Source organism: Macaca mulatta, chromosome X (genome assembly GCF_049350105.2).
Source record: "Macaca mulatta isolate MMU2019108-1 chromosome X, T2T-MMU8v2.0, whole genome shotgun sequence".
In the NCBI taxonomy this organism is placed as follows: domain Eukaryota; kingdom Metazoa; phylum Chordata; class Mammalia; order Primates; family Cercopithecidae; genus Macaca; species Macaca mulatta.
Genome location: NC_133426.1, coordinates 71,469,517 through 71,495,962, shown reverse-complemented (window position 1 = coordinate 71,495,962; position 26,446 = coordinate 71,469,517). Strand labels below are relative to the sequence as shown.

The 26,446-nt window shown below is 36.5% G+C and overlaps 1 protein-coding gene across 4 annotated transcripts in view; it reads right to left on the bottom strand.

Moving 5' to 3' along the window:
• ZC3H12B (zinc finger CCCH-type containing 12B) overlaps positions 1 to 26,446 on the bottom strand; it is a 425,024-nt gene that overhangs the window by 113,697 nt on the left and 284,881 nt on the right. Inside the window, exon 3 of one of the 4 annotated variants that reach the window (XM_077989675.1) lies at positions 12,527 to 12,594. The exons of the other annotated variants lie outside the window; for them this stretch is intronic. The gene's annotated coding sequence lies outside the window, so the exon portion shown is untranslated. The remainder of the gene's footprint in view (positions 1 to 12,526; positions 12,595 to 26,446) is intronic. 4 annotated transcript variants of the gene reach the window in all.

Sequence of the window (26,446 nt, the reverse complement as noted above, 5' to 3'; positions counted from 1 at the left end):
TAGATTCCATTCATCAATTTTTGCTTTTGTTGTGACTGCTTTTGCATCTTTGTCATAAGATTTTTACCAGGTCCTATGTTCAAAATGATATTGCCTAAGTTGTCTTCTAGAGTTTTCATAGTTTTTGGTTTTACATTTAAGTCTTTTATTCATCTTGAGTTTATTTTTGTATATGATATAAGGAAGGGGTCCAGTTTCAGTTTTCTGCATTTGGCTGACCAGTTATCCCAGCACCATTTATTGAAAAGAAACTCCTTTTCCCATTGCTTGTTTTTGTCAGCTTTGTCAAAGATCAGATAGTTGTAGGTGTGTAGCCTTATTTCTGGGCTCTCTATTCTGTTCCATTGGTCTATGTGTGTGTTTTTGTACCAGTACTATGCTGTTTAGATTATTGTAGTGCTGTAGTATAGCTTGAAGACAGGTAGCATGATGCTTACAGCTTTATTCTTTTTATTTAGAATTGCCTTGGCTATTCAGGCTTTTTTTTTTTTTTTTTTTTGGTTCCTCACGAATTTTGAAATAGTTTTTTTTTTTCCTATTTCTTTGGAGAATATCATTGTTAGTTTAATTGGAATAGTATTGAAACCACAATTTGCTTTTGGCAGTATGGCCATTTTAATGATATCAATTCTCCCTATCCGTGAGCATGGAATGTTTCTCCATTTATTTGTGTCATCTCTGATTCCTTTGAGCAATGTTTTGTATTTCTCATTGTATACATTTTTAACCTTCCTGGTTAGCTATATTCCTAGGTATTTTAATCTTTTTGTGGAAATTGTGAAAGGGATTGTGTTGATTTTGTTCTTGGCTTGACTGTTGTTGGTGTAATGGAATGCCAGTAATTTTTGTACACCGACCTTTGTGTCCTGAGACTTTTCTGATATTGTTTATCAGCTTAAGGAGCTCTTGGGGTGAGACTTTGAGGTTCTTCTAGACATAGGATCATGTCGTCTGCCAACAGGGGTAGTTTTACTTCCTCTCTTCTTATTTATGTGCTATGTCTTTTTCTTGCCTGATTACTCTGGGCGGGATTTCCAATACTACGTTTAATAGGAGGGGTGAGAGAGGGCACCCTTGTCTTGTGCCAGTTTTCAAGGGGAATGCTTCCAGCTTTTGTCCATTCACTATGATATTGGATGTGGGTTTGTCACAGATGGTTCTTATTATTTTGAGGTATTTCTTTCAATGCCTAGTTTATTGAGGGTTTTTATTTAACACAAAGAGATGTTAAATTTTATCAAAAGCTCTTTTTGCTTCTGATATGAGCATGTGGTTTTTGTTTTTAGTCCTGCTTATGTAATGAATCACCTCTATTGATTTGTGTATGTTGTTCCTAATTTGTATCCCAGGGGTAAGGCATATTTGGTCAAGGTGGATTAGTTTTATGATGTGCTGCTAGAGTCAGTTTACTAGTATTTTGTTGAGGATTTCTGCGTCTTTGTTCATCTAGGATATTGGCCTGATGTTTCCTTTTTGTGCGTGTGTCTCTGCCAGGTTTTTGTATCAAGATGATGCTGGCTTAATAGAATGAGTGAAGGAGGAATCTCTCCTCAATTTTTTGGAATAGTTTCAGTAGAAATGGTACCAGCTCTTCTTTATACATCTGGTAAAATTTGGCTGTTAAGCCATCTAGGCCTGTGCTTTTTCTGGATAGGAGGCTTTTTATTACCAGTTCAATTTGGAACTCGTTATTTGTCTGTTCAAGAAGTCAATCTCTTCCTATTTCAATCTTGGGAAGTTTTATGTTTCCAGAAATTTATCTATTTCTTCCAGGTTTTCTAGTTGGTGTGCATAGGGTGTTTATAGTAGTCTCTGATAATTTTTGTATTTTTGTGGGTTCAGTGGTAATATCCCCTTTGTCATTTCTGATTGTGTTTATTTGGATCTTCCTCTTTTTCCCTTTATTAATCTAGCTAGCAGTTTGTCTAACTTATTCTTTCAGAGAACCTACTCCAGCATTCTTTGACCTTTGTATGGTTTTTCACAACTCAATTTCCTTGAGTTCCACTCTGATTTTTTTTTTTTTCTTGTCTTCTGCTCTGCTAGCTCTGGGATACGTTTTCTCTTGTTTCTCTAGGTCCTCTAGGTGTAATGTTAGGTTGTTCATTTGATATATTTTTAACTTTTCGATGCCAGCATTTAGTGCTATACTATTCCATCTTAACCGTACTTTAGCTGTGTCCTAGAGATTCTGGTATATTGTATTTTTTTTGTTCTAATTAGTTGAAAATAATTTCTTGATTTTGGCCTTAATTTCATTGTCCACCCAGAAGTCATTCAAGACAAGGTTATTTAAATTAGCAAGAAAAAGTAAACAATCCCAACAAAAAGTGGGCTAAGGACATGAATAGACAATTCTCAAAAGAAGATATAAAAATGGGCTGGATGCGGTGGCTCACGCCTGTAATCCTAGCACTTTGGGAGGCTGAGGCGGGTGGATCACCTGAGGTCAGGAGTTCGAGACCAGCCTGGTCAACATGGGAAACACCATCTGTACTAAAAGTAACATTAGCCAGGTGTGGTGGCATGTTCCTGCAATGCCAGCTACTCGGGAGGCTGAGGCAGGAGAATCACTTGAACCCAGGAGGCAGAGGTTGCAGTGAGCTGAGCTGAGATTGTGCCACCACACTCCAGCCTGGGCAACAAGAGTGAAACTCCTTCTTAAAAAGAATAAGAAGAAGAAGAAGGAAGAAGAAGAAAGAAGAAGAAAGAAGAAAGAAAGAAGAGGAAGAGGAGGAACAAGAGGAAGAAGAAGAAGAGGAAGAGGAGGAACAAGAGGAAGAAGAAGAGGAAGAGGAGAAGGAGAAGAAGAGGAAGAAGAAGAAGAAAAAGAAGAAGAAGAAAGAAGAACAAGAAGGAGGAGGAGGAGGAGGAGGAAGGAAAAAGGAAGAAGAAGAAAAAGAAGAAAGAAGAAGAAAGAAGAAAGAAGGAAGAAGAAATACAAATGGCCAGCAAACATATTAAAAATTGCTCAACATCACGAATGACCAGGTAAATGCAAATCAAAACCACAATATGATACAACATTACTCCTGCAAGAATGGCCAAAATCAGAAAATAATAGATGTTGGCATGGATGCAGTTAAAAGAGAACACTTCTCCACTGCTGGTGGGAATTTAAACTAGTACAACTACTAGGTAAACAGTGTGGAGATTCCTTAAAGAAACAAAAGTAGAACTACCATTTGATACAGCAATCCCACTACTGGATATCTACCCAGAGGAAAAGAAGTCATTATACAAAAAAGATACTTGCACATGCATGTTTATAGCAGCACAATTGCAAAAATGTGGAACCACTCAAAATTACCATCAATCAATGAGTGGATAAACTGTGATGTACACACACACACACACACACACACACAATATACACACATATAGTGTGTGTATATATATAGTGTGTGCATATATATAGATATATATGTGTGTGTGTATATATATACCATGCACACACACACACACACACACACACACACACACACACACACACACAATGGAATACTACTCAACTATAAATAAGAATGAAATAATAGCATTGGCAGCAACCTGGATGGGATTGGAGACTATTATTCTAAATGAAATAACTCAGGAATGGAAAGCCAAACATCATATGTTCTCACTCATAAGTGGGAGGTAAGCAATGAGGATGCAACGGCATAAGAATAATACAATGGACTTTGAGGACTCATAGGGAAAGGGTGGGAAGGGGGTATGGGGTAAAAGACTACAAATTGGATTCAGCATATACTGCTCAATGATGGGTGCACCAAAATCTCACAAATCATGGCTAAAGAACATATTCATGTAACCAAAGACCACCTGTTCCCCCAAAAGCTATGGAAATAAAAAATTTTAAAAGAATAGATTGTTTAATTTCCATGTAATTGTATGCAGTTCAGCAATTATCTTAGTATTGATTTAAATTTTTATTGCACTCCTGCCCAAGACCGTGGTTGCTATGATTTTTTAAAATTGGTTGAGGATTGTTTGACGTCTGATTTTTTGGTCAGTTTTAGAGTATATGCCATGTGCTCTACTACTATTTTGTGGCTAAGTCTCTTCGTATGTCTCTAAAAGCTTGCTATATAAATCCGGGTGCTCCTGTGTTGGGTACATATATTTAGGATAGTTAGGTTTTCTTGTTTAATTTATTCCCTTACCATTATATAATGCCATTCTTTGTCTTTTTTGATTGTTGTTGGTTTAAAGTTGGCTTTGTCTGAACTTAGAATAGCAACTCCTGCAATTTTCTGTTTACCATTTGCTCTGTAGATTTTTCTCCATCCCATTACTTTGAGCCTGTGGGTTTCATTGCATGTGAGATGGATCTCTTGAAGACAGTATAACGTTGGGTCTTGATTCTTTATCCTACTTGCCACACTGCCTTTTAATTCAGTTATTTAGGCCTTTTACTTTCAAGGTTATTATTGATATATGTGGGTTTGATTCTGTCATTGCGTTGTTAGCTGATTGTCATGCAGACTTTATTGTGTACTTGCTTTATAGCATCAATGGTCTATGTACTTAAGTGTATTTTTGTGGTCGTTGGTAACAGTCTTTCATTTCCATGTTTAGCACTCTCAAGGACTTTATTTAAGGCAGTTCTGGTGGTTATGAATTTCATTAGTATATACTTTTCTCAAAATAACCTTATTTTTCTTCACTTTTGAAGCTTAGTTTGGCTGGATATGAAATTCTTAATTGAAATTTTTTGTTACAAATGCTTAATATAGGCTCCAATCTCTTCTGGCTTATCGGGTTTCTGTTGAAAGGTCCACTGTTAGCCTAATGCTGTTACTTTTAAGGTCACCTTTCTCAACCCTCCAGGTGATTTAACATTTTGCTTTCATTTCAACCTTGCAGAATCTGATGACTATTGCATAGTACCTCACAGGAGTTCTCTCCCTTTCCTGATTTTAAATTTTGGCCTCTTTAGTGAGATTGGGAAAGTTTTCATGCACACTATCCTCAAACATGTTTTCCAAGTTGCTTGGTTTCTCTCTATTTCAATGCTGATATGTTGTAGCTTTGGTCTGTTTCCATAATCCCGTATTTTTTGGAGGCCTTGTCCATTCTTCTTTATTGCTTTTCCTTTTTTTTTTTTTTTTTTTTTTGTTTATTTGTTTTTGTTTTGTTTTTGTTTTTTTTTGACTGACTGAGTCATTTCAGAGTATTGGTCTTCAAGCTCTGAGATTCTTTCCTCAACTTGGTCAATTCTGCTGTTATTACTTGCAATTATATTATGAAATTCTTGAAGCTAGTTTTTCAGCTATATCACATCAGTTTGGTTCTTTCTTAAAAATTACCATACTGTTTTTCAGCTTGTGTATGATCTTATTTCACTCCTTATGTTCATTGGATTGGGTTTTGACTTTTTCCTGGATATGGATGATTTTTACTCCTATCTATATTCAGAATTCCATTTCTGTCATTTCAGCCATTTCATCCTTATTAGGAACCATTGCTGTAGAACTGGTGTGGTTGTTTGGAGGTAAGAAGACACTCAGGCTGTTTGAGTTGCCAAAGTTCTTGTGCTGGTTCTTTCTCATCTGTGTGGCCTGATGTTCCTTCAGTCTTTGAAGTTGCTTTCCTTTGGATGGACTTTTTTTTTTTTGGGGGGGGGGGGGTTTTACCTTTTCTGATGTCTTTGGGGTTTGATTGTGACATAAGATGGGTTCATTGAACTGGCTTCATTTCTGGATGATTTTAGGGGGCCAAGGCTCAGCTCAGCACTCCTGATCTGTGTGCTCCAGCTCTGGGGGGCTGCTACAGGGCCCCTGGCTTTTTCCTCTGGCACCTGGAGATTAGGTTAGTGATTGCCACATCGTTTACAGTATCCTTTTGCTTCTCAAATGTATTTTCAAATGTTACTTTATCATTTCCAATATAATTCAAGAAACCTAAAACTGTATACTTCCATTTTTCTTCTCCCATTCTTCTGTGCTGCTGTCATATATTTTACTTCTACATATGCTAAAAACCATAAAATTTATTATTTTTTTCTAATTTTTTAGAAAAATCAGTTATTTTCTCATACTTCTACTTTTAATCATTCCATATCATAATATTTAAAGTGGGTTTATTGTATACAGCATATAGTTGAGACATTTAATTATACAAACTAAATAAAAATTAATTGTATCTGAACTTAGAGTTGCCATTTATTATATTTATGTTTTCTCCTTGTGTTATTTGTTCCTCTACTCCCTGTTTTAAGAACTTCTTTTGGATTTTAAAATAATTTTAAGTGTTCAATTTTAATTCATTAGATTTTTTGCTATATCTCTACCATTTTAATGATTGTTCACGAGATTTTAATACACATACCTAACTCCTTACAGGTAATTGAGTTAATATTTTACCACCTAAAATAAAAAGAAATCTTATTACCATATAGTTTCCTTTATTCTCTCTTTTATCATAAAGTTGATTTATACCTTACGTCTACATAAACAAAAATTTTCCCAAATTATATTTTACTTTCAATAGATAGTTATATATATACTAAGGAAATTTAGTCTACAAGGTTTACTCAGAATGTACGATTTCTGTTGCTCTTCATTTCTGAATTATCAGTTTTCTTCTAGTGTCATTTCCCTTCAAGCAAAAAAAATTATTTTTGGCATATCTTTTATGGAAGCTATACTGGAAACAAATTCTCTTAGATTTCCTTTCTCTGAGAATGTTTTCTATTTCACTTTAATTCCTGAAGAATATTTTATCAGGATATAACATTTTGGATGGATAGTTCATTTATTCAGCACTTTAACAATGTTGTTTCCATCCTCTGATCTTCATGATTTCTGGTGAAAAATCAGTAGTAATTTAAATCACTGTCCGCTGTATTTAATGTGTCATTTTTCTCTGTCTGCCTTCAACATGGTTCATTTATGTTTGATTTTTGAGCAGTTTGATTGTAATGTGTCTGGGTGTGGTTTTCTTTGTATTTCTCCTAAGCTTCTTAAATGTGTAAATTTATGTATTTCACCAATTTGGGGTAAATTTCAGCTTTTATTTCTTCAATTTTTTTTGTACTCTTCTCTTTCTTCTCTCTGCCAGAAACTCGATTAATACACACATTAGACCTTGTGATATTGTCTCACATGTCCCTGAGAATCTGGATTTTAAAAATCTTTTTGTTTTCTCTGTGTTCTTCTGAATGCATAAGTTCTGCTGCTCTATTTTCAAAACCCAAGATAGTTCCTTCTATCATCCCAACTCTGCTATTGTTTTCATCCAGTAGTTTTTCTAAAATATCAGATTCTGTATTTCATAAGTTCTAAGATTCTCATCTTTTAAAAATAGTTTGTATTTCTTAGCTTAGGACTGCTGTTTCAATTCATTTCAAGAGTATTCACCTTAGCCTCACAGAGCATGGCTATAATATCTGATTCAAAATTTTTGTCTTTTAATTCCGTCATCTAAGTCATTTCAAAGTTGGCATCTGTTGATTGTTGCTTCACTTGAAAACTTGTCAAATTTTTCTGGTTCTTTCTACACAAAGTAATTTTGGGTTGTATTCTTTTTTTAGAAACAACAACAACAACAACACAAATTTATTATCTTACAGTTCTGGAGGTCAGAAGTCCAAAATAGACTTCATAGGCTAAAATCAAGATGTTGGGAGGGCTATATTCTTTCTGGAGCCTCTAGGGGAGAATCTATTACCTGCCTCCTCCAGCTTCTAGAGGCCATCTTCACTCCTTGCCTCATAGATCTTTCCATCTTCAAAGTCAGCAGTGTAGCATCTTTAAATCTCTCCCTGGCTCTGACTGTCTGCCTCCCTCTTTCACTTATAAGGACACTCAGATAATCCAGCATAATCTTCCTATCTCAAGGTCCTACACATCTGTGTAGTCCCTTTTGCCAGATTAGATAACATATTCACAGTTTCCAGGGATAGAACATAGATATCTGTGATGGTTAATTTTATGTATCAATTTGACTAGGCCATGAGGTACCCATATACTTCAGACATCACTCTAGGTGTTTCTGGGAGGGTGTTCTGGATGAGATGAACATTTCGGTCATTAGACTGAGTAAAACAAATTGCCTTCTGAAATGTGGACACACCTCATACAATTAGTTGAAGGCCTGAATGAAATAAAAGGCTGATTCTCCCTCAAGGAAAAGATAATTCTCCTGATAAATAGCCTTCAAACAGGAACATCGGCTTCTTCTTCTTCTCTTCTTCTTCTTTCTTCTTCTTCTTCTTCTTCTTCTTCTTCTTCTTCTTCTTCTTCTTCTTCTTCTTCTTCTTCTTCTTCTTCTTCTTCTTCTTCTTTCTTCTTCTTCTTCTTCTTCTTCTTCTTCTTCTTCTTCTTCTTCTTCTTCTTCTTCTTCTTCTTCTTCCTCTTCTTTCTTCTTCTTCTTCTTCTTCTTCTTCTTCTTCTTCTTCTTCTTCTTCTTCTTCTTCTTCCTCTTCTTCCTCTTCTTTCTTCTTCTTCTTTCTTCTTCTTCTTTCTTCTTCTTCTTCTTCTTCTTCTTCTTCTTCTTCTTCTTCTTCTTCTTCTTCTTCTTCTTCTTCTTCTTCTTCTTCTTCTTCTTCTCCTTCTCCTTCTCCTTCTCCTTCTCCTTCCTTCTTCCTTCTGCTTTCTGCTTTCTTCTTTCTTCTTTCTTTTCCTTCTTCTCCTTCTTCTTCTTCTTCTTCTTCTTCTTCTTCTTCTTCTTCTTCTTCTTCTTCTTCTTCTTCTTCTTCTTCTTCTTCTTCTTCTTCCTCTTCTCCTTCTCCTTCTTCTTTTTTTTTTTTTAATTATACTTTAAGTTCTAGGGTACATGTGCACAACGTGCAGGTTTGTTACATATGTGTACTTGTGCCACGTTGGTGTGCTGCACCCATCAACACATCAGCACCCATCAACTCGTCATTTACATCAGATATAACTCCCAATGCCATCCCGCCCCCCGCCCCCCTCCCCATAATAGGCCCCAGTGTGTGATGTTTCCCTTCCAGAGCCCAAGTGATCTCATTGTTCAATTCCCACCTATGTGTGAGAACATGCAGTGTTTGGTTCTCTGTTCTTGTGACAGTTTGCTGAGAATGAGGGTTTCCAGCTGCATCCATGTCCCTACAAAGGACACGAACTCATCCTTTTTTATTCCATGGTGTATATGTGACATATTTTCTTAATCTAGTCTGTCACTGATGGACATTTGGGTTGATTCCAAGTCTTTGCTATTGTGAATAGTGCCACAATAAACATACGTGTGCATGTGTCTTTATAGCAGCATGACTTATAATCCTTTGGGTATATACCCAGTAATGGGATGGCTGGGTCATATGGTACTTCTAGTTCTAGATCCTTGAGGAATCGCCATAATTTTTTCCACAATGGTTGAACCAGTTTACAATCCCACCAACAGTGTAAAAGTGTTCCTATTTCTCCATATGCTCTCCAGCACCTGTTGTTTCCTGACTTTTTAATGATTGCCATTCTAACTGGTGCGAGATGGCATCTCATTGTGGTTTTGATTTGCATTTCTCTGATGGCCAGTGATGATGAGCATTTTTTCATGTGTCTGATGGCTGTATGCATGTCTTCTTTTGAGAAATGTCTATTCATATCCTTTGCCCACTTTTTGATGGAGTTGTTTGCTTTTTTTCTCGTAAATTTGTTTGAGTTCTTTGTAGGTTCTGGAGATTAGCCCTTTGTCAGATGACAGGAAGTGAGACAGAATTTGTGATCCAAATATAACCAGGTTAACTGTCTACTAAAACAAACATAAATTTTTTTCAGAATTTTAAAACTATACTTAATAGTATAATATTGAAAATTTTAAGAATACAACCCTTTGCAATCTACTCATCTGACAAAGGGTTGTATTCTTAAAAATTTCAATATTATACTATTTAGTATAGTTTTTTTATTTTTTATTATTATTATACTTTAAGTTCTAGGGTACATGTGCATAACGTGCAGGTTTCTTACATATGTATACTTGTGCCATGTTGGTGTGCTGCACCTATCAACTCATCAGCACCCATCAACTCGTCATTTACATCAGGTATAACTCCCAATGCAATCACTCCCCCCTGCCCCCTCCCCATGATAGGCCCTGGTGTGTGATGTTCCCCTTCCCGAGTTCAAGTGATCTCATTGTTCAGTTCCCACCTATGAGTGAGAACATGCGGTGTTTGGTTTTCTGTTCTTGGGATAGTTTGCTAAGAATGATGGTTTCCAGCTGCATCCATGTCCCTACAAAGGACGCAAACTCATCCTTTTTTATGGCTGCATAGTATTCCATGGTGTATATGTGCCACATTTTCTTAATCCAGTCTGTCACTGATGGACATTTGGGTTGATTCCAAGTCTTTGCTATTGTGAATAGTGCCGCAATAAACATACGTGTGCATGTGTCTTTATAGCAGCATGATTTATAATCCTTTGGGTATATCCCCAGTAATGGGATGGCTGGGTCATATGGTACATCTAGTTCTAGATCCTTGAGGAATCGCCATGCTGTTTTCCATAATGGTTGAACTAGTTTACAATCCCACCAACAGTGTAAAAGTGTTCCTATTTCTCCACATCCTCTCCAGCACCTGTTGTTTCCTGACTTTTTAATGATCGCCATTCTAACTGCTGTGAGATGGTATCTCATTGCGGTTTTGATTTGCATTTCTCTGATGGCCAGTGATGATGAGCATTTTTTCATGTGTCTGTTGGCTGTATGAATGTCTTCTTTTGAGAAATGTCTGTTCATATGCTTTGCCCACTTTTTGATGGGGTTGTTTGTTTTTTTCTTGTAAATTTGTTTGAGTTCTTTGTAGGTTCTGGATATTCGCCCTTTGTCAGCTGAGTAGATTGCAAAAATTTTCTCCCATTCTGTAGGTTGCCTGTTCACTCTGATGGTAGTTTCTTTTGCTGTGCAGAAGCTCTTTAGTTTAATGAGATCCCATTTGTCAATTTTGGCTTTTGCTGCCGTTGCTTTTGGTGTTTTGACTTCAAACTATACTACAAGGCTACAGTAACCAAAACAGCATGGTACTGGTACCAAAACAGACATATAGACCAATGGAACAGAACAGAGTCCTCAGAAATAATACCACACATCTACAGCCATCTGATCTTTGACAAACCTGAGAGAAACAAGAAATGGGGAAAGGATTCCCTATTTAATAAATGGTGCTGGGAAAATTGGCTAGCCATAAGTAGAAAGCTGAAACTGGATCCTTTCCTTACTCCTTATACGAAAATTAATTCAAGATGGATTAGAGACTTAAATGTTAGACCTAATACCATAAAATCCCTAGAGGAAAACCTAGGTAGTACCATTCAGGACATAGGCATAGTATAGTTTTAAAATTCTGAAAAACACTTAATTTGTGTTTGTTTTAGTAGACAGTTAACCTGGTTATATTTGGATCACAAATTCTGTCTCACTTTCTGTGCTTGTTAAGATGTCATTTTTCAAAACCTTTGATAAGCTGTTTGGGCCTGCCCTTTGTAAGTGGGAATCATAGGTTTGTCTGCAACTTAGGCATTAGTTTACATTATAGTTTAGTTCTTAAAGCCTTTGCTATGCTTCTTTGGATATATTATGTGCACCCACAAATTGAAGATGAGCCTGAAGTTGTATAGGGTCACACACAAAATTAAGAGATCAGTTCTTCGGCTCTCTCATCTCCAGAATTTTTCCCAAATTATGTGACTAGCAGGAGGCATTTTCTTGATATTTGACTTAAAAAATAAAATTCTCCCATAATTTTAGACTCCACACTTAAAATAGAAACCATCATTAGGATAATGTAGTAAGAGAAAATACAGAAAAATAATTCTATGGGTTGAATGTTTGTGTCCCCCTCAAAATTCGTGTTAAAAACTTAACAACCAGGCAGGGCATGGTGGCTCATGCTTACAATCCCAGCCCTTTGGGAGGCCAAGATGAGCGAATCACTTGAGATCAAAAGTTGAAGACTAGCCTAGCTAGCATGGTGAAACCCCATCTCTACCAAAAATACAATAATGAGTCAGGTGTGTTTGTACATGCCTTCAGTCCCAGCTACTCAAGAGGCTGAGGCAGGAGAATCACTTGAACCCAGAGGGCAGAGGTTGCAGAAAGCTGAGATTGCACCATTGCACTCCAGCCTGGGCCACAGAAGGAGACTCTGTCTCAAAAAAAAAAAAAAAAAAAAAATTAATGAGCAATGTAAGAGGTGATTAGGTCATGAGGGTGGAGCTCTCATGAGAGGGATAAGTGTCCTTACAAAAGATGTCCCAGAGAGCTGCTTTTCCCTTCCACCAGGTGAGGAGACAGAGTGAAGACACTATTTTAAACTGGGAAATGAGACCTCACTATATACTCAATCTACTGGCACCTTAACCTTGGACATCCCATTCTCCAGAACTGTGAGATATATTTTTGTTCTTTAAAAACTACCTAGTTTATAGTATTTTCTTATAGCAGCCTGAGAGCTCTAAGACAAATAATAATGGTGATTTCCCATCCTTTGCAAAAGAGGGGCACAATTTTATTTTTTATTTTTTGGCTCCTTTATCCAAAGAGATGAGTTTTTCCTCACCGTTTTTGTTGCCTGTGCTGCCAGCACAGAGGTGCAGATTCATTACTGTGGCAGGCATTGGAGAAGGGCTGGAAAAAAAAAAAATAGAACCTCAGTGATTCCTTTCACAATATCCAACCCACAGAGGTCACTGTTCTCAATGCTCTGAAAAGAAAGATGGTTTTCTCCCAGAGGTACTGTCTGTTCCCTTTGTGCAACTCACCATTCCAGTCTGTCTTCAGATTAAATTTATGGGATAGTAGAGGGAGAAAACCAAGAAACCCTCTGCTACTGTATTGGTTGTTCTTCAACTTTTATTTCACTCTCCAATATGCCAGCTCTTAGTTACTTTTCTTTTCTTTTTTAAAATTATACCTTAAGTTCTAGGGTACATGTGCACAATGTGCAGGTTTGTTATATAGGTTTACATATGCCATGTTGGTTTGCTGAACCCATTAATTTGTCATTTACATTAGGTATTTCTCCTAATGCTATCCCTCCCCTTGCCCCCCACCCCATGACAGGCCCTGAGGTGTGATGTTGCCCACCCTGTGTCCAAGTGTTCTCATTGTTCAATTCCCACCTATGAGTGAGAATATGTGGTGTTTGGTTTTCTAATTTTGTGATAGTTCGCTCAGAATGATGGTTTCCAGCTGTATCCATGTCCCTGCAAAGGACATGAACTTATCCTTTTTTATGGCTGCATAGTATTCCATGGTGTATATGTGCCACATTTCCTTAATCCAGTCTGTTATTGATGGACATTTGGGTTGGTTCTAAGTCTTTGCTATTGTGAATAATGCTGCAATAAACATACATGTACATGTGTCTTTATAGTAGCATGATTTATAATCTTTTGGGTATATACCAAGTAATGGAATCACTGGGTCAAATGGTATTTCTGTTCTATATCCTTGAGGAATTACCACACTGTCTTCCACAATGGTTGAACTAGTTTACACTCCCACCAACAGTGTAAGTGTTCCTATTTCTCCACATCCTCTCCAGCACCTGTTGTTTCCTGACTTTTTAATGATCGCCATTCTAACTTGTGTGAGATGGTATCTCATTGTGGTTTTGAGTTTTATTTCTCTGATGACCAGTGATAATGAGCATTTTTTCATGTGTCTGTTGGCTGTATGAATGTCTTCTTTTGAAAAGTGTCTGTTCATATCCTTTGCCCACTTTTTGATGGGGTTGTTTTTTTCTTGTAAATTTGTTTATGTTCTTTGTAGATTCTGGATAGTAGCCCTTTGTCAGATGGGTGGATTGCAAAATTTTTCTCCCATTGTGCAGGTTGCCTGTTCACTCTGATGGTAGTTTCTTTTGCCATGCAGAAGCTCTTTAGTTTAATTAGATCCTATTTGTCTATTTTGGCTTTTGTTGCCATTGCTTTTGGTGTTTAGTCATGAAGTCCTTGCCCATTCGTATGCCCAGGCATTCCAATGCCCTGAAGGGTATTGTCTAGATTTTCTTCTAGGTTTTTTATGGTTTTAGGTCTTACATTTAAGTCTTTAATTCATCTTGAATTAATTTTTATATAAGGGATCCAGTTTCAGCTTTCTACATATGGCTAGCCAGTTTTCCCAGCACCATTTATTAAATATGGAATCTTTCCCCATTTCTTGTTTTTGTCAGGTTTGTCAAATATCACATGGTTGTAGATATGTGGTGTTATTTCTGAGGCCTCTGTTCAGTTCCATTGCTCTATATATCTGTTTTGGTACAAGTACCATGCTGTTTTGGTTACTGTATCCTTATAGTATAGTTTGAAGTCAGGTAGCATGATGGCTCCAGCTTTGTTCTTTTTGCTTAGGATTGTCTTGGCTATGTGGGCTCCTTTTTGGCCCCATAAGAACTTTAAAGTAGTTTTTTTTCCAATTCTGTAAAGAAACTCATTGGTAGCTTGATGGGGATGGCATTGAATCTATAAATTACCTTGGGCAGTATGGTCATTTTCATGATATTAAATCTTCCTACCTATGAGCATGGAATGTTCTTCCATCTGTTTGTGTCCTCTTTTATTCCGTTGAGCAGTGGTTTGTAGTTCTCCTTGAAGAGGTCTTTCCCATCCCTTGTAAGTTGGATGCCTAGGTATTTTACTCTCTTTGTGGCAATTGTGAATGCAAGTTCACAAATGATTTGGCTCTCTGTTAGTCCGTTATTGGTGTAAAAGAATGCTTGTGATTTTTGCACATCCATTTTGTATCCTGAGACTTTGCTGAAGTTGCTTATCAGCGTCAGGAGATTTTGGGCTGAGATGATGGGGTTTTCTAAATTATACAATCATGTCATCTGCAAACAGGGACAATTTGACTTCTTCTTTTCCTAAATGAATACACTATTTCTTTCTCTTGTCTGATTGCCCTGGCCAGTGCTTCCAACACTATGTTGAATAGGAGTGGTGAGTGAGGGCATCCCTGTCTTGTGCCAGTTTTCAAAGAGAATGCTTCCAGTTTTTGCCCATTTAGTATGATATTGACTGTGAGTTTGTCATAAATAGCTCTTATTATTTTTAGACACGTTCCATCAATATCTCGTTTATTGAGAGTTTTCAGCATGAAAGCTGCTGAATTTTGTCAAAGGCCTTTTCTGCATCTATTGAGACAATCATGTGGTTTTTGTCGTTGGTTCTGTTTATGCGATGGATTGTGCTCATTGATTTGCTTATGTTGAACCAGGCTTGTATCCCAGGAATAAAGCCGAGTTGATCGTGGTGGATAAGCTTTTTGATGTGATGCTGGATTCGGTTTGCCAGTATTTTATTGAGGATTTTCCCATCGATGTTCATCAGGGATTTCGGTCTATGATTCTCTTTTTTTGTTGTGTGTCTGCTAGGCTTTGGTATCGGAATGATGCTGGCATTATAAAAGGAGTTAGGGAGGATTCCCTCTTTTTCTATTGTTTGGAATAGTTTCAGAAAGAATGGTACCAGCTCCTATTCATACCTCTGGTAGAATTCAGCTGTGAATCCATCTGGTCCTGGACTTTTTTTGAATGGTAAGCTATTAATTATTGACTGAATTTCAGAGCCTGCTATTGGTCTATTCAGAGATTCAACTTCTTCCTTGTTTAGTCTTGGGAAGGTGTATGCATCCAGAAATTTATCCACTTCTTCTTTTTCTAGTTTATTTGCATAGAGGTGTTTATAGTATTCTCTGATGGTAGTTTGTATTTCCGTGGGATCGGTGGTGATATCCCCTTTATCAGTTTTTATTGTGTCTATTTGATTCTTCTCTCTTTTCTTCTTTATTAGTTTTGCTAGCAGTCGATCAATTTTGTTGATCTTTTCAAAAAACCAGCTCCTGGATTCATTGTTTTTTTTTTTTTGAAGGGCTTTTTGTGTTTCTATCTCCTTCAGTTCTGCTCTGATCTTTGTTATTTCTTGCCTTCTGCTAGCTTTTGAATTTGTTTGCTCTTGCTTCTCTAGTTCTTTTAATTGTGATGTTAGGGTGTCAATTTTAGATCTTTTCTGCTTCTCTTGTGGGCATTTAGTGCTATAAATTTCCCTCTACACACTGCTTTAAACGTGTCTCAGAGATTCTGGTACGTTTTGTGTTTGTTCTCATTGGTTTCAAAGAACATCTTTATTTCTGTCTTCATTTTGTTATTTACCCAGTAGTCATTCAGGAGTAGGTTGTTCAGTTTCCATGTAGCTGTGCAGTTTTGAAAGTTAGTTTCTTAATCCTGAGTTCTAATTTGATTGCACTGTGGTCTCAGAGACAGTTTGTTGTGATTTCTGTTCTTTTGCATTTGCTGAGGAGTGTTTTACTTCCAAAGATATAGTCAATTTTGGAATAAGTGTGATGTGGTGCTGAGAAGAATTTATATTCTGTTGATTTGGGGTGGAGAGTTGTGTAGATGTCTATTAGGTCCACTTGATGCAGCGCCGAGTTCAGGTCCTGGATATCCTTGTTAACTTTGTTTCTCATTTATCTGTCTAATATTTACAAAGGGGTGTTAAAGTCTCCCATTATTATTGTGTGGGAGTCTAAGTCTCTTTGTAGGTCTCTAAGGAGTTGCTTTATGAATCTGGGTGTTCCTGAATTGGTTGCATATATACTTAGGATAGTTAGCTCTTCTTGTTGAATTGATCCCTTTACCATTATGTAATGGTCTTCTTTGTCTCTTTTGATCTTTGTTGGTTTAAAGTCCGTTTTATCAGACCCCAGGCTTGCAACTGCTGCTTTGTTTTGCTTTCCATTGGCTTGGTAGATCTTCCTCCATCCTTTATTTTTAGCGTATGTGTTTCTCTGCACGTATTTTTATGGTTTTGAGGGTTCCTTTTGGAGTTATTTTCTAATTTTATTCTAATGTGGTCTGAGAGAGTACTTAATATAATTTTGATTTTCTTAAATTTACTGAGACTTGTTTTTTGGCCTATCATATGGTCTGTTTTGGAGAATGTTCCATGTACTGATGTAGAAACATGTATCTTGTACTACAGGTGTTCTTATGAGGAATTTCCACAGTGTTTGTGTCACTAAAAATGTGTTTACACTTGTTTTTGAAGAATATTTTTTGCTGAATATAATAAACTTAACATGGCAGTTTTGCTTTATTTTAGTGTTTTATTAAAGGTTGCATTCCATTGTCTGTTGGCTTTCACTATTTCTTACAAGAAATCAAAGTAAAATTTTATCTTTGTCCCATACAGAAATGTGTTTTCTTTCTGGTGACAACTTTAAATATTTGTCTTTATCACTGATTCCAACAATTTGCTTATGCCGTGCTTCAGCGAGTGGCTTTCTTTGTGTATTCTACTACAGGTTTGTTGAGCTTCTTGATTCTGTGAACAATAATTTATTCAAAAAAATCTTTACCCTGTTTTGGAATACACATACATATTAGACTACTTGATACTGTCTCTCAGATAATTAAGGGTCTCGTCATTTTTTTCCCCAGGATCATTTTCTTCTGCAATTTATTGTGCATAATTTGTTTTCCTATGTTTCCAATTAACTTGTTGTTTATTTTCACTAATAGGCTGTAAAACTCTTCAAGACTTTTTTGATTTCTCATATTGTATTTCTTAGTTTCAAAAGTCCCACTAGGTTCCTTTTCCATTGCTCATTTATCTGTACATAAAGTTTATATTTTACCTTATATCCTAGATTATACTTAAATTCAATGTTTTAAAGGATTCAGTAATTCTAAACCTTAGGCATTTGAGGGTGTTTTTCTCTTGACTGATTTTTATTCTAATTCGTGGACACATATCTCTGCTTTTTTAGTTATAGTAAGTTTTGACTGGATACTAGACACTGTATTGACATTGTTGAATATCTGGATATTGCTATTACTTTAAAGACTGTCAAAACTCTAAACACCTTTACTAAGTTGTAAGTACATAACAATAAACTAAACATTTGAACTCTACAATTTTATAAGTTTTCACATACGCGTATGCCTAGAATACTATCACCACAATCAAGAAGATGAGTATATCTACTATCATTAACAGTTTTCTCATGCTTTGATATAGTTAATTCTTGCAGCCTCTCACCATACCCACTTACCTGCTTTCTGTCATGGCAGATTAGTTTGCATTTTCTATAATTTCATATAAATAAAATCACACAAAATATTCTAATTTGTCACACTCTTTCACTCAGCATAACTACTTGAGATTTATCCAATTTGTGGCATGTATCAATGGTAATTCTTTTTTATTGCTGAGTGGTATTCTACTGAAGGAATATACAACACCTTTCTTATTCACTCACCTGTTAATAGACTTTTAGGTTATTTTCCTTTTTAGAGCTGCTATAAATATGTGTATAACAATCTTTGTATGCACCTATGATTTCATTTATCTTGGTTAAATATCTAAGTGCAGGGGCCTTTGAAAACAGTATGCTGAGAATAGATAGGGCTCAAGGACAGTATCTCCAATTGAACTTTTAATGAACTCCCGTAGGCGCCAAGAAGGCGGGCAAATAAGGAAGAACATAGAAACGAAGAACTGAGTAGAAGGTTGCATCTGGGAAAAGAAAGTTTGTTTTGCACTGTGTCCTTTCTGCTGACGTGGGGCTTATGGAGTATAAATAAAGAGAGGCGGAGGCTCTGAGTGCGGCCGCCATGTTCTCTGTTTGTCTTTGTCTTTTGTGTCCTTTCATTCTCCACCACCCCCGGCATGGACCCCAATATCTAAGAGTGGGCGGGGTGCAGTGGCTCATGCCTGTAATCCTAGCACTTTGGGAGGTCGAGGCGGGTGGATTGCCTGAGCTCAGGAGTTTGACACCAGCCTGGGCAACACAGTGCAACCCCATCTCTATTAAAACACACAAAAAATTTAGCCGGCCTTGTCAGCGTGTGCCTGTAGTCCCAGCTACTCGGGAGGCTGAAGCAGGAGAATTGCTAGAACCCGGGAGGCAGAGGTTGCAGTGTGCCGAAATCGCACCACTGCACTCCAGACTGGACAACAAAGCGAGACTCCATCTCTAAGAAAAAAAATACATAAATAAATCTAAGAGTGGAATGGCTGAATCTATATCAGTGTACATTTAACATTTTAGTAATGCCAAACTTTTCCCCAAAATGTTGGACAATTTACAATCCCACTAACAGTGTATGAGAGCTCTAGTTGTTCCATAACCTAGTCAACATTTCTTATAATCAACTTAAAAAAAATATATTTGTAACAAAAAGTTCATTTCTGTTGATGGATTTTCAATTATCACAGGCAAAAGAAAATCAGAACTGCATGCAGAAAATTACTTTTTTCCTTATGCTACATCTGTAGGCATTTGATTTTTATTATGATAGAGAAGGTATGAGTTCTTATATTGCTTGGCACAGTAGAAATAGAAGAAATAAATAAATATAGCAAAAGGTCATTTCTCAGTGATTTCTATGTATGTTTTTTACTGGCAGTAAAAACAGCACTTGGGTAAATCAGACAACAGTAGATTTAGAAATAATATTGGAAGCTATCTAGCCCAACATCCACCATTTACAGAAGAGAAAATAGAGATTTGGTTAAATGACTCATGCAGTTATAGTGTTCTTGCCATTATAACACACTGTCCCTTTAATCCACGAAAATGAGAGATATCGCCCATTTATTAACCCACTGAGTATGAGGTACAATTTTGAAGGGCACTGAGGAGTTCCTCCAGAAACTCAAAATCCAACTGGGAAAATGAACATTTAAATAATGAATAATAACATAACAAATTTCTTATAGATACAAACTGCAAAGAAAACACAATAGGAGTAATGAATGATTCAAAGGATCAAAAGAAAGAATGAGGAAAGGAAAAAGAAGGGTGGGAGTTTCTCAGGCAGAGAAAGGGAGAAAGGCTTTCTAGATAAGAAAATACACAGGAAAAGGTACTGCATGGGAAACCTTGATAGTGTTACCAAATAACTAACGATCACAAGGGATACTTTAGTCTAATAGATCTTTATCTTTTAAAGAGTCTGATTTCCAACACTAAATAAATATAAAACCACTATTTGCTTAGTTTCAACTTCCTATGCTACCTCCAATATATTAAGTGAATGGTAATATCTTCTTCTTTTTTAATGTTGCAGATTGGGAAAGGATTGTGGAGTGAGACAGACCTGGAGTTCAATCCCTGCTCTGTTTAATATTTTATGGAGTTTAGTGATTAAGTTTTAGTTCCCCATTTCTCTGAGATTTAAAGTTTAACTAAATAGTACTTAATCCCTAGGGTTATTACGTATTTCAGAACTTAAAGTATAATCAACTTTTTAAAGCTAAGACAGTGTAATAGATGTGTGGTGATATGTCATTGTGACTTTAATTGAATTTCTTTAATCAGAAATAATATTTATCATTGTTTCTTGTGTTTATTTGCCATCTCCATATCATCATTGATAAAATACCTGTTCAAAGCTTGTGTCCATTATTTATTTGTTTTTTTATTACTTCTTATTGAGATTAAAACATTTATTACACTTGTACAATGTAAATATTTTCTCCAAGTCTATAGCTTGTCTTTACAATATTTTAAAAATGTCTTTCAAATAGCAGAAAAATTTTTATGAACTCCAATTTATTTATTATTTTTCTTTATTGATCATTCTATGGTGTCACACCTAATACATTTTTGTCTGACCTAATAACACAAAAATTATTCCCCATTTTTTTCTTCTAAAAGTGTACTTTTTAATTTTTGGTTTTACATTTAGGTTTATGACTGGGTTTGATTTAATTATTGTACACTGTGAGATATGTGTAAATGTTCTTTTTTTTTTTTGCCTATGGTTACTCAATTATTCTACCACCATTAGTTAAAGAAACTATACTTTCTCCATGAAATTTCAGGTTTGGTTGAAAATTGATATGTATGTATATAAGCCTATTTCTGAATTCAGTATGTTCTTCCTTTGATTTATTCATCTATATTGTTAATACCACACTGTCTTAAGTTAGATTTCTAATCTTGATATTGTAAGTCCTATAACGTTACACTATTTTCCACATAACGTTTTGGCACCACTAGATATTTTGTAATTTCAAATGAGGTTTAAAATTGGTTTGTGAATTTCTTTTTAAAAACCTGTTTGAAAGTTTGAGATTGCATTCAATCTATATCTCAATTTGGGTAAAGCTGACACTTTAACAAAATTGAGTCTTCTGATCCAAGAGTATTGTAGATCTGTCTATTTTACGTGGTCTTCTTTACTTACTGTCAGCAATGTTTCACAATTCTCAGTGTACAGGTCTCGCACATTTTTTAATCAGGTTCATCTCTATGTATTTGGTAATTTTTATACTATTGTAAACAGTAATGACTTTTAAAATTCTCAAGGTTTATTGCTGGTATGTAGAAATATGTTTGATTTTTGTAAATTTACTTAGCGTCCTTCAAACTTTCATGTTTGATTGTACTGACTAGAAGTTACAGCACAATGTTAAATAAAAGTGTTCAAGTGGAATTCTTATTTTGTTGCAGACCTAAGTAGGAGAGCATGCAGTCTTCCAACATTAAGTTTTATACTAGCTATATAATTTTGAAAGAAGGTAAAGAAAGTTTCCTTCTATGCCTAGATTATTGAGATATTTTATTAAAAATGGATGATGGATTTTGTCAAATGCATTGTCTGCATCTATTGGAATGATCACATGGTTTTTCTTTAACCTGTTAATATAGCAAATAACTCTTTTTGATGTGCTGCTGAATCCGGTTTGCCACTATTTTATTGAGGATTTTTACATCGATGTTCATCAGGGATAGTGGTCTAAAATTCTCTTTTTTTGTTGTGTCTCTGCCAGGCTTTGGTATCAGGATGATGTTGGCCTCATAAAATGAGTTAGGGAGGATTCCCTCTTTCTCTATTGATTGGAATAGTTTCAGAAGGAATGGTACCAGCTCCTCCTTGTACCTCTGGTAGAATTCAGCTGTGAATCCATCTGGTCCTGGACTTTTTTTGGTTGGTAGGCTATTAATTATTGCCTCAATTTCAGGGCCTGCTATGGGTCTATTCAGGGATTCAACTTCTTCCTGGTTTAGTCTTGGAAGAGTGTAAGTGTCCAGGAAATTATCCATTTCTTCTAGATTTTCTAGTTTATTTGCGTAGAGGTGTTTATAGTATTCTCTGATGGTAGTTTGTATTTCTGTGGGGTCGGTGGTGATATCCCCTTTATCATTTTTTATTGCGTCTATTTGATTCTTCTCTCTTTTCTTGTTTATTAGTCTTGCTAGCGGTCTACCAATTTTGTTGATCTTTTCAAAAAACCAGCTCCTGGATTCATTGATTTTTTGGAGGGTTTTTTGAGTCTCTATCTCCTTCAGTTCTGCTCTGATCTTAGTTATTTCTTGCCTTCTGCTAGCTTTTGAATGCGTTTGCTCTTGCTTCTCTAGTTCTTTTAATTGTGATGTTAGAGTGTCAATTTTAGATCTTTCCTGCTTTCTCTTGTGGGCATTTAGTGCTATAAATTTCCCTCTACACACTGCTTTAAATGTGTCTCAGAGATTCTGGTATGTTGTATCTTTGTTCTCATTGGTTTCAAAGAACATCTTTATTTCTGCCTTCATTTCGTTATGTACCCAGTAGTCATTCAGGAGCAGGTTGGTCAGTTTCCATGTAGTTAAGCGGTTTGGATTGAGTTTCTTAGTCCTGAGTTCTAGTTTGATTGCACTGTGGTCTGAGAGACAGTTTGTTATAATTTCTGTTCTTGTACATTTTCTGAGGAGTGCTTTACTTCCAATTATGTGGTCAATTTTGGAATAAGTGTGATGTGGTGCTGAGAAGAATGTATATTCTGTTGATTTGGAGTGGAGAGTTCTATAGATGTCTATTAGGTCTGCTTGCTGCAGAGATGAGTTCAATTCCTGGATATCCTTGTTAACTTTCTGTCTCGTTGATCTGTCTAATGTTGACAGTGGAGTGTTGAAGTCTCCCATAATTATTGTATGGGAGTCTAAGTCTCTTTGTAAGTCTCTAAGGACTTGCTTGATGAATCTGGGTGCTCCTGTATTGGTTGCATATATATTTAGGACAGTTAGCTCTTCCTGTTGAATTGATCCTTTACCATTATGTAATGGCCTTCTTTGTCTCTTTTGATCTTTGATGGTTTAAAGTCTGTTTTATCAGAGACTAGTATTGCAACCCCTGCTTTTTTTTGTTCTCCATTTGCTTGGTAAATCTTCCTCCATCCCTTTATTTTGAGCCTATGTATGTCTCTGCGTGTGAGATGGGTCTCCTGAATACAGCAGACTGATGGGTCTTGACTCTTTATCCAGTTTGCCAGTCTGTGTCTTTTAATTGTAGCATTTAGTCCATTTACATTTAAGGTTAATATTGTTATGTGTGACCTTGATCCTGCCATTATGATATTAACTGGTTATTTTGCTCATTAGTTGATGCAGTTTTTTCCTAGCCTAAATGGTCTTGACATTTTGGCATGTTTTTGCAATGGCTGGTACCGGTTGTTCCTTTCCATGTTTAGTGCTTCCTTCAGAGTCTCTTGTAAGGCAGGCCTACTGGTGACAAAATCTCTAAGCATTTGCTTATCTGTAAAGGATTTTATTTCTCCTTCACTTATGAAACTTAGTTTGGCTGGATATGAAATTCTGGGTTTAAAATTATTTCTTTAAGAATGTGGAATATTGGCCCCCACTCTCTTCTGGCTTGGAGAGTTTCTGCCGAGAGATCTGCTGTTAGTCTGATGGGCTTCCCTTTGTAGGTAACCCGACCTTTCTCTCTGGCTGCCCTTAAGATTTTTTCCTTCATTTCAACTTTGGTGAATCTGGCAATTATGTTTCTTGGAGTTGCTCTTCTCGAGGAGTATCTTTGTGGTATTCTCTGTATTTCCTGGATTTGAATGTTGGCCTGCCCTACTAGGTTGGGGAAGTTCTCCTGGATGATATCCTGAAGAGTGTTTTCTAACTTGGTTCCATTTTCCCCCACACTTTCAGGCACCCCAATCAGACGTCGATTTGTTCTTTTTACGTAATCCCAAAAAGCTTATACAACATGATCAAGTGGGCTTCATCCCTGGGATGCAAGGCTGGTTCAACATTCTCAAATCAATAAACATAATCCAGCATATAAACAGAACCAAAGACAAGAACCACATGATTATCTCAGTAGATGCAGAAAAGGCTTTTGACAAAATTCAACAGCCCTTCATGCTAAAAACACTCAACAAATTCGGTATTGATGGAACGTACCTCAAAATAATAAGAGCTATTTATGACAAACCCACAGCCAATATCATACTGAATGGGCAAAAACTGGAAAAATTCCCTTTGAAAACTGGCACAAGACAGGGATGCCCTCTCTCACCACTCCTATTCAACATAGTGTTGGTAGTTCTGGCTAGGGCAATCAGGCAAAAGAAAGAAATCAAGGGTATTCAGTTAGGAAAAGAAGAAGTCAAATTGTCCCTGTTTGCAGATGAAATGATTGTATATTTAGAAAACCCCATTGTCTCAGCCCAAAATCTCCTTAAGCTGATAAGCAACTTCAGCAAAGTCTCAGGATATAAAATTAATGTGCAAAAATCACAAGCATTCTTATATACCAGTAACAGACAAACAGAGAGCCAAATCATGAATGAACTTCCATTCACAATTGCTTCAAAGAGAATAAAATACCTAGGAATCCAACTTACAAGGGATGTAAAGGACCTCTTCAAGGAGAACTACAAACCACTGCTCAGTGAAATAAAAGAGGACACAAACAAATGGAAGAACATACCATGCTCATGGATAGGAAGAATCAATATCGTGAAAATGGCCATACTGCCCAAGATTATTTATAGATTCAATGCCATCCCCATCAAGCTACCAATGAGTTTCTTCACGGAATTGGAAAAAACTGCTTTAAAGTTCATATGGAACCAAAAAAGAGCCCGCATTGCCAAGACAATCCTAAGTCAAAAGAACAAAGCTGGAGGCATCACGCTACCTGACTTCAAACTATACTACAAGGCAACAGTAACCAAAACAGCATGGTACTTGTACCAAAATAGAGATATAGACCAATGGAACAGAACAGAGTCCTCAGAAATAATACCACACATCTACAGCCATCTGATCTTTGACAAACCTGAGAGAAACAAGAAATGGGGAAAGGATTCCCTATTTAATAAATGGTGCTGGGAAAATTGGCTAGCCATAAGTAGAAAGCTGAAACTGGATCCTTTCCTTACTCCTTATACGAAAATTAATTCAAGATGGATTAGAGACTTAAATGTTAGACCTAATACCATAAAAACCCTAGAGGAAAACCTAGGTAGTACCATTCAGGACATAGGCATGGGCAAATACTTCATGTCTAAAACACCAAAAGCAACGGCAGCAAAAGCCAAAATTGACAAATGGGATCTCCTTAAACTAAAGAGCTTCTGCACAGCAAAAGAAACTACCATCAGAGTGAACAGGCAACCTACAGAATGGGAGTTATACCTGATGTAAATGACGACTTGATGGGTGCTGACAAGTTGATGGGTGCAGCACAGCAACATGGCACAAGTATACATATGTAACAAACCTGCACGTTATGCACATGTACCCTAGAACTTAAAGTATGATAATAATAATAAATTAATTAAAAAATAAAAAAATAAAAAGTAAAAAAAAGAAATAGTAGATCTACTTTCAGTCCCTGACTAAATCTCCATACAACTTTCCATAGTGGTTGTACTAGTTTACATTCCCACTAGTAGTGTAAAATTGTTGCTTTTTCACCATATCCACACCAACATGTATTATATTTTAATTTTTATTATGGCATTCTTGAAGGAGTAAGGAGGTATTGCATTGTGGTTTTGATTTGCATTTTCCTGATCAACAGTGATGTTGAGCATTGTTTTAAATATGTTTGCTGGTCATTTGTATATATTCTTTTGAGAATTGTCTATACATGTCCTTAGCCCACTTTTTGATGAGATGGCTTTTTTTTTTTTTTTCTTGTTGATTTGTTTGAGTTTCTTGTAGATTCTGGATATTAGACCTTTGTCAGATGCATGGTTCACAGAGTTTTTCTCCTATTCTGTAGGTTGTCTGTTTACTCTGCTGATTATTTCTTTCACTGTGTAGAAGCTTTTTAGTTTAATTTAAAAAGTAGCAGGGGAGTGAAGTGGACTCTGTGACGGTTTGGTTGTAATTTTGTTTAGCTCGGTACTTTTGTGTTGGTTGGCCTTTTGGTGGTCTTGTGTTGGTTTAGCCAGGAGATGATGCTTTCAAGACAGCATCAGCTGCCGTAGTATGGGGGGATACAAGCTTGCCCTAGGATTAACTGGATAAGTACTCAGATTCCTCCTGTGATGGGCAGGTCCATAGTCTTCCCAAGAGATATGTCATTTATCTTTGGCTACCAGGGTGGGTAGACAAAGACCACCAGGTGGGGGCAGGGTTAGGCTATCTGAGTTCAGACTCTCCTTGGGCCGGGTTTGCTTTAGCTGCTGTGGGGGCTAGGGGTCTTTTTCTCAGGCTGATAAAATTGCTTTCCCAGAAGGAT